The following is a 12,814-nucleotide window of genomic DNA, read 5'->3' as shown; positions in this document are numbered from 1 at the left end:
TATCAGCCCTAGCCACAACAACAATGGTAAGAACTGATGTGAGTTGCCACCCAACATCATCTAAAGGGCCGCAATTTCTCCATGGAGTTTATCACACTGGGGCTGATTTTGACATTAAAGAGAGATTAGAGCACATTTAAAGCATCCCACAAATGAAGTGGAAATGGTGAATAATTGCAGGAATGATTATCACCACAATTGCCCATATAAAGTGATATTGGAAATGCTCTGTTGCTGAAATCAAAAATAAAAAGATGTGCATTAAAGCTTCTTTGTGACCACTTTAATGGTAGGTTTTGTGTGACGTTGTGTGAAATCATTATGCATAATTACGCGATTTTCCCAGGATATTCACAGGATAAACTCCCAATCTCCTATGTATGATAAACTCCCATCTTTACTTAATGGATGCTGTCAGGTTTTGGAACAGCAGCAAATACTCTTTGGCCTACTCTTTTAGACATCCACTTCCATAATCCTCAGTTCACATGGCCAATGGTAAGGGAATCTGAGAGCTGCAGGCATTTATCAGAGTTCCTTTTTGGGCCACATCTCCCAGAATTCCCAGCCAGTAGAAGCAATGGCTAGGTTGACTTGGGAGTTTGCGGGGTTAAAGTCCAGATAATTTCCCCAAGCTTTGGTCCAAAACATCTGGAAAAACAAAAGTACCCCATGTCTGTCCTGGATAATGGATTGGGAGCCTTTTTATGACTCCACATAGTCTTATCCTCTTCCTGCTCACAGTGTTTGCTGAGGCTGACCTATGTCTCCACTGCCAAACACTGATGTCTGTCCCTCAAATCCATTGGATTTATTCCATGGACGGCTGGCTGCTAGCCTGCTCTAATTAAGATTTCATTACCCAAAGTTTTCCTCCTCTCTTTTGGACACTATAAACAAATCCCAAACAAAGAATGCCCTATGAACATGAGACCGGGAGGTGGAGGTTTGCTTGGATCTTTTCTAATTCAAGGGTTTTCAATGGCACCGATGGGAACTCATGGCTAGGATTCCCAACAGTCCAGGAAAAAGGAGAAGAACGGAGCTTGTTCCCAGGGCTTTAACAGCAGCTTGTTCTACAAACACACCACTTTCAGTGCTGTAGCTCCATCCTATGAAATTCTGGGATGTGTAGTTTTGTAAGGTCTTTAGCCTTCTCTACCAAAGAGAGCTTGGAGTGGCTAGTGAGGACACAGACAAGAGCCTTCTCCTTGGTTGCCTCCAGGCCAGTCACAAGAGGTCCACTTTGACTGTTCTGGCTCAATGCTAGGGAATTCCGGGAACTGTACTTTTATGAGACATTTAGCTGCCTCTGTGAGAGAGCTCTGGTGCCACAATAGACTACAATTCCCAGGATTCCCTTGCACTGAGCCAGGGCAGTTAAAGCGGTCTCAAACTGGATGATTTCTGCAGTGTGTCTTCTTAGACCACATAGAAACCCTGCAGCACCTTTGAGATTGAAAAAAAGAAATTACAATTAGAATAAACTTTCATGGATTTCATTAGATGCACAGATTCCAGGATTCCAAGGGACAGAGGCACAGCAGATCAGTTTTCAACTTATGGTGACTATAAGAGGAACCTATCATGTGGTTTTCTTGGCAAGATTTGTTCAGAAGGGGTTTGCCATTGCCTTCCTCTGAGGCTGAGAGCATGTGACTTGCCAAATGTCACCCAATGGGTTTCATGGCTGGATGGGGGGGGGGGAATATTGAACCCTATCTCCCTAGAGATCTGTGCTTACTTTCCTCAGCCTGATGCCCTCCAGATGTTTTGGGCTACACCTGCCATCCTTCCAAACCATTGTCAAAATTACTCTAAGGCATTTGCTGTCATCTGCTGTGCCAGAAGTGTTTTCTTGACTCAGAAGTTGAACTGGAATAGAAGGGAAGAAAAAGAGAGAGATTAGTCCTAGTTGCCACTAGTGCAGAGGGACTGTGGTAGGAAAGATGCTCACTGTTTGCTTTCCTCTTGAAAAGCAAGTGTACAGGAGCACAAAATGCAGCATTCTTTCAAACAATGCTCCATTCATCTGCGTTTCTCGGTGGTGGCTGTACAAGCAAAATGAACAGAGCAGGGCTGTCTTTCCATCGACAAGCAAAGCCATTTTTTATTTCGACAGGATTTTAATACAGAAAGTTCTAGACTTAGCCATTTTTAATTTTAAAAATCTTTTAAATTGCATTTTGTTCAGTGTAGATCTGAACCCGTTTAATCCTGTCTTTCGTTTAATTTCATTTCAATGTCCACAGTGGGTCCTTGTTATCCGCTGGGGTTTGGTTCCAGATTCTCCCGTGGATACCAAAATCCAAGGATGCTCAAGTCCCATTAAATACAACGGCACAGTAAAATGGTGTCCCTTACAGAATATTTTTAATATTTTAAAGCTGTGGATGGTTGAATCCATGGATAAAGAATCTGTGGATACAGAGGGCTGACTGCATTGTTCTTTTCATATTGTACACTACCTTGACTCCCAATTTTGGGAGAAAGGTGGGATACAAATAGATAAAATGACCATCATCATCATCATCATCATCGAAATAGTCAACAACAGCTACAGAATTCTAGTGAAAGAGAAAATGGACCCCCACAATGTTCATCTCAGAAGCCAGTCCTTTTCCTAGCTTTGTCCTGTTCTCCTGACTCCACATGTCATGAAATGGGTCCATGTCTGGGACAATCCGAGGCCCGTTTCCATGATTTATGGGAGTCCCCTTGTCCAAACTCAGGCAGCTCCTGAAAGGATCCAGAGACTTCATCCCCTCCCAACTATTTACCCACTTTGTTCCAATTCAGCCTGGCTTCTTCTCCGCAGTCTCTTGCTCTCCGTTATCTCTGGTTCCAGCTGGAGGATGCTTTGTTGTTCCTAGTGAAAGGAGAACATTTGTCAGTTTGAAGACCAGCCTTTTGGTTCATCTTCTCCTTGCCTATTGGCCTATATGCTCTTCTTCCTCTCATCTTCCCACTTCTACTGGTTGCTAGCAGGGGAGTTGAAGAAAAAGTCCCCTGGGTGATAGTTACCAGTCTAGTCCTGGTTGGCTGGAGTAAGTGTCTCCCATATGATCTGAATGTATGGGGTGGATTATATAGGGGGAGGCAACCCTGTAGGTAACCTGGACCCATACACGGGAAGGCATGTTAGAAGAAGCAACTCCCCATGGAAAACCGGCAGCTCTCCCTCACCCTTTTCTCTTCCTTCTCCCACCCCAGAACCCTTCCGTCCGATTTCATGCTCGGCCAAGCTCCTCTTTGCTGCTTGTCTCATGCAATCCTCCTTGCCTGCCATGCTCATTGCATGTGGCATCCATTATCTGGAGCAGTTCAAGGGCAACTGGAGCAGCAATGGGGGAAGGAAACACCCTCAATATGTCTGTGCCCTTCCCAAAAAGGCGAAAAGGATGCAGCATCCACCACTTTTGCTGCAGCCACATTTATTGTGTGGTTGAAAAAGAGAGTGGAATATATGTTTACGAGGAATTTGGAGAGAAAACTACTGAGTGTGAAAAAGGAGGAGAGGAGCAGCATTCAAAGGTGGTTTGCCTAGACTTCCCCTGAAGTACAGCCTACAGCACTAGTTATTCCTTTGCAGCCCCCATCCAAGGTATGCCAGGCCCTGTAGGCTATATTCAGAGGAAAGCAATGGGAAACCACCTCTGAGTATTCCTTGCCTAATAAAGCATTTATGAGGTTAACGTAAATCGATGGGTGACCAAAAAGCTCATACACACACAAATAGCCTTCTGTCATTGCGCAGAAGAACTGACTTGATGCAAACCAAAGCATCTTGTTCCTCAGGGCATCCAAAAGCCAGCCAGACTGGCTGCTAAATCTTCCTTATAAAGACTACTATGTCATTTGATGCTGCTGGTCTGGCACACTACACAGTTGTAGCACTTTGATACCAATTTAACTGTCATGGCACCATACTATGGGATCCTGCAATTTGTAGTTTGATGCGGCACTAGAACGTTTTTCATCCGTGAAACGTTGAAGGGAATGTAGGCTGGAGGGAAGACCCTTCAAAACTTTAGCAACTTACCCTAATTAAAAAAAGAATCTGTGAGTGAAAATAAAAGTGAGACAAAAGAGAAAGCAGTGGTTTACCTGGGATGGGAAAAAGGGAATCAGAGTGGCTGAGATTAATTCACACTGTGGTGCGTAACCAAATACAGCTGCTGGAGACCATGGAAGGAGGGGAGGAGAAGGGAGGGAAGGAGGCCCCCAGAGATGGGAAGAATGTGGAGAAGACGGGGAAATCCAATACCAGCCTGAGAGGCCCCCTTTGTATTGTTGCTGGAGCCTGTCGAAACCAGTGCTTATTATATTCTGGGAGATGCCATCAAAAGCTAACAAAGAGGTGAAGACATATTCCAGATTCAATTCAGATTCAGAATTTTAAACATTCTCCTCCCACTAACTGAATTCTGCGACCCAGCCTTCAGGGAAAGCAGACTAAGGACTTTATCATATGAAAAGCAGGATTTGAACAGGATAAAAGCATCTTTGGCTGGTGCTTACCACACAATGTTGTGTCTGTCCTGCTGCTGCCTTGCATTCCATTGGTTACTGCGGTGCACCTTTTCATTGATGGGCAAAATTGTCAATAGGCTCTCATTCTCGCTGCTATTCCATTACTGCCTTTCTGCAATAAATCCCTTCTGCTATAGTTCTGCTTCTCAGGCCATCGGTCTTCAGTCCTGTTGAGCATTGGTCCCATTGCACAATGGTCACTTTGCTGGTTCTGCAAAGTGTACCAAATAGTGCCCTCCCATATGTAAAGGCACTGATATAAAGCTATCATGACTACTAAAATATATTATCCACATAGGTTAAATTATTAGCCACAGTGCAATAGACATATTCTGCTGATAGCAATGGAAACAGAGTTTTACACACAGCAATGTTGTGCATTGCACATTGTGGTTTCATAGTGTAGACTGCAGTTGTGCACTACACATTTCACAATAATACCTCACTGGCATGTGTTGTGCGTTGTTGCTGTTCTGCATAACGTTGGTGTAGCACATCTCTGCTTGTGGATATTTACGCTACACTGAGGGCATGTTGGATTGCAGCCACAGGCACGCATATTACTATCTCATAAAAATAATCTCTGCATTGCTCTGGAGGGAGAGGGCCTCTGTCCAAATTTTGCCATCCCCACAGCGTGCGCACTAGCTACAAAAGCTTCAACAAGTTCCAACAGATTCTATCCATGGGTCATCTGGGGTCCATCAACTTGGGCCCAGGAGTGAAAGATAATTTTTTGCCTAGCTGAAGCCCTGGTGACGTGAATCGAAATATCTTTTCCTCTGTTGCAATGGCAGTTTCTTGTGTGTGTTTGTGACTCAATGCTGCCATCTAGTAATAGGACTCCAAGTGTGCCGTAAACTCATCAGGATAAAAAGAGAGGGGAAGAAAGGTAGGTAAGTAGATAGATAGATAGATAGATAGACAGACAGACAGACAGACAGATAGATAGATCAATGGGTTACAGAAGAACTCTGCTGAAGCAAGCCAAAGTTCGCCCTTCCACTAAGATACAGTTGGCCCTCCTTATCCACTGATTTTTTATTGACGGATTCAAGCATCCATGGCTTGAAAATATTCAAAAGAAGCATAAATTCCAAATAGCAAACCTTGATTTTCCATTTTATATAAGGGAGTGCCTTTTGCTCTGCCATTATATTTAATGGAACTTGAGCATCCATGGATTTTGTTATCCATGGGAGATCCTGGAACCAAACCTTAGCAGATAACAAGGTCCCACTGTAGTTGCCTGTCCTCCACACTATTCACAAATGATCAAACCTCAACAAATAAACCAGTCTTCTCATGGCAACCCCAACCCATACTGATGGCTATATAAACCTTTCCTTTGGTCTCCTTTGATGTGCCTTCTGTTTTTGTCTTAGAGCGGGACCCACAGATCTTTTCCCTGGGTGTGACTCCTTCCACTTGAAGCTCCATCACAACTGCTGGGACTTTAAAAACCAACAACAAACCAAGCCACACGATTTGGTGTTGACTCAGTGCCCTGATCAGCCCCATCTGGTGCAGCAGCTGCAAAGGCTTCTACAGAATGAGCCGCTTGTCTCAGTCTTGTTCCCAGGAAATCGCTCTAATACTTTTGGCAGAGACCTTCCTGCCCTTTACGGTTATGATGAACTCAAGGCTAACCTGGTGATGAAACCATTGGATGCAACTCCCTTTGTGTCACTGAAGGCAAATCCTTGGCTGCCATTGGCTGAGATACTGACAGAGGCTGCTGCCACACGGCAGAATTAAGGCAGTTTGACACCTCTTTAACTGTCATGGCTCCATCTTAACGAAATCTTGGGATTTGTAGTTTGTTATGGCATGAGCACTGTCTGACAGAGAAGTCTAAATATCTCACAGTACTACAAATCCCACAGTTCCATAGCATTGAGCCGTGGCACTTGAAACCATGTCAGGTTGCATTAACTCTGCAGTGTAGATGCAGCCACAGGAAATAGAGGTACCATGAGGATGTAAGGAAGATGCAGAAACAGTAGAGAGGAAGAGGAAGGAGATGGAAAGAAGAAGATGCAGAAGTGTAGCTATGGTGGAGGGTGGAAATAAAGGCATTGCACATAGGCACATGGGTCCTACCCCCATGACTTACAAATGGGTTCTGTGTCCCTAAATGACATTTTCCTTCAGTCCCCCAATTTCTAGCATTCTCTAGCATTGCAGAGAATGAGTCACTAAAACCATTCACCCTTAGGACATTTAATCTTTGCAGTTATAATTTTTCAAAGCAGTGCTCTCATCCTCAGATTCTATACCTCCTTACCCTGAGGACCAGAGAAGAGACTCCAGGCCCTGAGATGTGGGTACTCTACTGATGGTTCATATACATTTAATCAAGCCAACTTTTTGCTTGTGTCAGACTATAGAAGAGTCCAAGGGCCATTTTGCATGACCCTGTGTAAAGTGTGAGGATGTGGGGTTAGCGTTTGTCAGCTGAATCCAAAGCCACTGCTTTATCTGATCACTTTGCCAAATGAGGCAGCCGTTACTCTGCCCAAGAAAGTTTCAGGATCCAGGAACTGGAATTTAACTGCGCCTAGCTTCTCCAGTGGTTAGACCAGCCATGTGTTCCCTGAGGCAGATGTATCAGTGCCATTCCAAGCAGTGGCCGTAGCTGAGAATGAGGGCAGCAAAGAGTCATTTTGGGCTTCTGCTCTTGTCTGAGCATGGAACAAAAACTGCTCCATTTGTTCTCCAAATCTACTTTGCTTCAGTTGAGCCTGCCCAGGAAAAAACCCAAAACCTTAAATTGTAAAAGGACGCCAAGCCCGTTTCAGCTCAAATGGCCCAAGGGAAAGTGGGGAGGGTCTTCTTTTATTTTAAAATCCATTCCAGAGCCTGGTGTATAGAATATGTCAGAGCCGGAGAATACGCTCTTGTCTTGGATGACAAGCCCTTAAAATCCCACATGGCCACATTAAAAATTCTAGAAGAAAATATGGAATCTAATGCTTCCCAGCATTAAGCTGGCTACTAGGGAAACTACCTCTGCCTTGAGATCCAGGCAGTAAAGGGCTGGGGACTGTGTGGCCCTCCAGATGTAGCTGGACTCCAGTTCCCATCTTTCCTCACTGGACTAGTCAATGGTGACGGATGGTGGGAGTAGTCATTCTTCAGCATCTGGAGGCTGCAGGCTACCAGACCTGGCAAAATGATTCACAATGTAGTTGATGTTAGTCCCTCTTAAAAACAGCAGCACATAAAATGGAGACTGAAGGTGGGAAATATGAACTGAGAATGGCACCATGAAAGATTCTTCTAGCTGTGTAGCTCCTAGCACTACTAACCCAAAGGTGTTGTGAAACCATTGTGTTTTTCTCTCTTTAACAAAGTGTGGCTGTGTGTAAAGAAAAAAAGGTGGAAGAGAGAGGCAGGAGGAAACAGGAGGCTTAAAACTGCAGATACTGTGGACTGCTAAAAAGACAAATAAATGGGCCCTAGAGCAAATCAAACCTGAACTCTCCCTAGAAGCCAAGATGACTAAACTGTGACTGTCACACTTTGGCCATATTATGAGAAGACAGGACTCACTAGAAAAGAGAATAATACTTAAGGTAAAAATCAGTAGGAAAAGAGGAACAGCACATTGCAGATGGATAGATTCAGTAAAGGAAGCCACAGTCCTAAATTTGTAATACCTGTTGATGGTAGAATAACATCGAGGTTTCTCATTCTTACGGTCACCATAAAATGAAGTTGACTTGTCAGCAGTTGACAACAACTGGGAATTCTCAGCCAGAGAGCTCTAAGTGGCTCAGACTATACATAGGATGGAACCATGACAGTTAAAGTGGAATGATGGCACTATAACTGTGTAGTGTGAATGGGTCCCAGGGCCTGTCATTAAATTTCATGCTTTTGGCAGGCTGCTTGGACAACAGAAGGTTTATCTCTGGAAGCTCCATAACTAGGATGCTCGCCTTTCTTCTTTTCCAGAACATGGTTTTCTCTTTTAAGCGTTGTTCAGTCCAAATCTGATTTCAAGATAGGTCCATAAGAAGGAACATGAATGAGGGCCATGAAAATCCTGGGATGCAGACTGAGCAAGCAAAATGGGTCACCTGGTCACAGTCTTCCCTACTCAGGTGAGATCCATCTTAATTCTGTTTAAATTGCAGAAACCATTTCCAATTTTGTGTCTCTAGATATAAATTACCATGTTCCACTTGATGCAAACCAGCATCCTCTTTTATTAGTGATGTGTAAGTGGCCACCAAGGAGTCAAGGGACAAAGCTAGGAACACATTCGGTCCTTCCCAGGCGAAGTCCCAACCCAAACAGGAAACCCTTGATAGGTTTTCCTGTCTAGGAAGGAACCAATAACCATAATGGGCGAGCAGCTCTAATCCACCCAAGAATCTAGTCCTGAGAATAGTTTACTCTTTAGGAAGATGCTGCAGCACAGAGTCAAGAGCTTTTGAGTGTGACGGCAAGCATTGTTTTGAGAGAACGGAATTTCTTTTCTCTTTCACATCCTCATCCCAGGAATCCCAAAGGGACCGGAAACCGGGGGAGGAATTGTGTGAAAAGATATTTCGTGTTCCTGTGACTAACTCCTTCATTGACAAAGAACTGTGGGGTAGAAAGTGCTGCTTCAGCGTCTTTTGGTTCACCTCTGCCAGCGGCTGTATTCCCAGGTACAAACCTGACTTGTGAAGCACAGCACTTTACGTAGGATTGGGCAAACCTCGCCAACATCTGTCTTATGCCAGCCTCTTGTATACATTTGTGTGTGGGTTACCCCCCGACAGGGTGGGGCTACCATCATCCTTCTCCCTATGTTGCCAAGGCACCCAAACTTGACCTGGTTTATTTCAGCTTCCTTCCTCGCCTCCAGGCCTTGGCAATGGAGCAGGCCCGGGTTCTCTTTCTGACTCATTCTGGTTGCTGTGTGTCATGAGGTAGGAGCTGGCAAGTTGCCCGAGGGAGTGTTGCCTTGTGCATAGCGTCTGCTGAGTTGCATGCGCAGTGTTTTTACAGCTGTGTCGTCCAAAGGTAGGCTGCGGGCCAACAAATGGCCATCCTTTCTGCAGTTTCCTTCTCGAGCAGCTGGCACGGCTATGTTGGCGCATGGCAAGCCATTGATCCCTTGCTTTGGCTTAAACACCTCTGTGCACCAAGTGCTTGCGGCACTTTATTCTCATGGAGTGATATAAAACTGGCATCCGAGACTCCAGTGTAAGAAATTGTTTCGGACATGGTAGAAAGATCTCCTCCTGCTGCATATCCTACCCTTTCTCATGGTATTTTTAAAGACATTGGCTGGCATCTTGTTGAGCAGTTATGAATGCATAAGGGAGACCTACGTTTCTGTAACTTTCCTGGCCTTGTTCCCACTATGGTTTAAACCGGATCATGATTGGAAACGATCTGGTTTAAATCCCCATGGTTCCCACTTAATTCAAGAAAGGGGGGAGCATGGTTTTTGCCCATTTAACCCGCGTCAAAAAGACTTGGGTAAAATGGGGTGTTTTTTGGGCTGAATCGATTTATTTAGAAATAAATAAATATGTGTCAATCTCCATTATTTTTGGAGAGAAGCGAATAGCAGGGCGTCACAGGGTTCTGTCCTGGGCCCAGTGCTATTGAACATCTTCATCAGTGACTTGGATGATGGAATGGAGGGCATGCTTATCAAATTTGCAGATGACACCAACTTAGGAGGGATAACTAATATCCCAGAGGACAGGATCAGAATTCAAAATGACCTTCGCCGATTCCCACCAAGCATTTGCTGTACTTCGGAAAGTGTTCACCGGAAAGCTAGGCCTCGGTTTACTAAGCAGATGGGCTGGCCAGAAGCGACCAAAAGAGAGCCGATTTCAAAAAACCCATGTGGCGAAGGGAAGAACTGGGCCCCTCCGGTCTCTGAGGAAATTAGAGCCCCGTTCAGTCCATGGGATGGCTAATTGCCAAGCGATCATCAAGAACAAGCCCTGTCTAGGGAAACCCGCTTGGCTATTCCAACGCAGATGGCGGGTGTCTGCCACCCCCCATCTGCTACAGCTGCCATGGCTGTAAGGGGATTATGTCAGTCACAATCTGGAGCACAAGGCCTGAAGGTTATAAAAGTTACTTTTAACTAGCATGGTCACTTACACATTGCCAACAAGAATAAACAAGTCAAGTGTTGTGGTTTGAGTGCTGGACTTAGGGGGTTGGGAGACGCAGGTTTGAATCCCAGCTCAGCCATGCAAACCTGCTGGGTAGCCCTGGGCAAGTCACCCTCTCTCAGCCTCAGAGAAAGGCAATGGCAAACCTCCTCTGAAGAAATCTTGCCAGGAAAACACTCCAAGAACAAAGGGGAAAACAAACTGCTTATATTTGCATGAGCTAATTTTACACTAGTGTGGAGTAGTGGTTTGAGTCTCGGACTGTGACTCTGGAGAACAGGGTTTAATTCCCAGTTTGGCCATGACACCCACTGGGTGACCTTGGGCAAATCCCAGGCTCTCAGCCTCAGAGGAAGGCAATGGCAAACCTCCTCTGAACAAATCTTGTCCAGAAAACCCCTTAGGGTTGCTGTGAGTCAGAAATGACTTGAAGACACACCCAACAACATAATTTTATCTTTAGATGTCAATTTAGAACTAGTTATTATAAATAGCAATAGGAATGCAATACATCTCTTTACAGTGTGGAAGTCTGTGACCAGCGGGGCTTTGTTTCCATATGGCCCAACATTTCACACATGAAAACTGGGACACATGTTGATATTCAGAGTGTGCTCAAGATGGCAAAGGTTATTAGTGAGAAAGAAGAACCAAGGTATGAGAGGCTGCAGCAATTTGCTTTTGCCTGAGCCTCCTGGGAAGGGCAGGCCTCCATCCTCTTGTCTCTTTTTGTTGAGTTAATTGAGAATAAACTACTTTTCCTCTTTTTTGCAGCAACCAAAGTACTGTAACTGCAAGGACAAAGGGGGAAGTGAGAGGAGCAGAGAGACAATGGAATATTTTTTAAAGTAGCTGAAAAAGCAGGAGGATAGAGGATGAATTGGGACTGTTCCTGACAAATTGAGACAGTTGGAGGGTATATCCAGTCTCCCATCCAAGTGGTAACCGTTGATCGACAACTTCAGGGCCTCTGGCTTTCCCTTTGTAGGATTCTTAATCTTTAAACTGCACTTGAATGGGACCACCTTTCAGACAAAGATCGCATTTTAAAACAATAGTTGTGTGTCCAAATGGACAGCCACTCCTGGCTTCCAAACACCCAGCAGAAACAAATGGACACATTCCATTTATTCTGTGAACAGCCCGATTTCCCCTCATTTTAATGGATTCTTATTTTGGAATTATTTATGCGCCTCCTCTGTGGAATCAAAGCATCTTTCTAGATCTGACTGCTCTGCAATTCTATCTTCTAACCTGGTTTCTGTGTTTTAAGATATAATTGCTAGGAAGGAGGCTGGCATGTGTGCGCTCCTCCTTGTGGGATAATCCGGGTCAAGGCGTGAGAGGCAAAAATAATGAATGATGACGGTGAATAACGCTTGGTGTGATTCTCTCTCTAGGAATTTTGCTCAGCAGTTTCTTGTTCCAAAAGTAGGTAACTAGGACTCTTGTTCTGCAGCTGGCGAAACGGAAATGGGAGAAATCATATAGCTGCCTTTGCCCAAAAAGATGGGAGAAAATTAGGTTTGTGGCACAGACCAAATGAAATATGGCAATTTGTGTGTGGGATCAAATCACGGCTTCCTCTAACACTGTATTACTGATTTGGGTTTTGCTGAGCACCGATACAGTGGCCATGTGTCCTGCTTATAGATAACAGTCCTCTGTTGGAAGTCACACTTAATCTGGTTTAAAGCTAAAGTATTTATTATACATTAGATTCCCAAGTCACCAGGTCACAGTCTTCTTGGCTGTGGTGAGAGGCATTGTATTGCTATTTAAATCATTGTTGCTGTGTTCTATGTTGTGCATTGTGCAACAGCACCTGGGCATTGGCGCTTGTTGTGCAATGTTGCTGTTCCACACATAGGTTGCGTAGTGCTCATGTAGCATATATTACATGTGTGGATATTTCCTCCACGCTGAAAGAATGTTGGATTTTAGCCACAATTTGTAAAGATAATATAACATGATTCAGCCCTGGTCATGGACCGATGCTGGTCAGGAAATGTAACCCAGCCCTCCCTCACTCTAGTTATCTTCGGTCTTCTGTTGGATGGAGCAGGTCTTTTCACTGCAGCAGACTGACATGGCCAGAGTTTGCAAAAATTACTTTTGGGAGTGCAATTTCCAGAATCCTCCAA

This window comes from Sceloporus undulatus, chromosome 8 (assembly GCF_019175285.1).
Source record: "Sceloporus undulatus isolate JIND9_A2432 ecotype Alabama chromosome 8, SceUnd_v1.1, whole genome shotgun sequence".
Taxonomy (NCBI): domain Eukaryota; kingdom Metazoa; phylum Chordata; class Lepidosauria; order Squamata; family Phrynosomatidae; genus Sceloporus; species Sceloporus undulatus.
The sequence above is the reverse complement of the archived record's forward strand: the minus strand, read 5'-3'. Positions refer to the sequence as shown.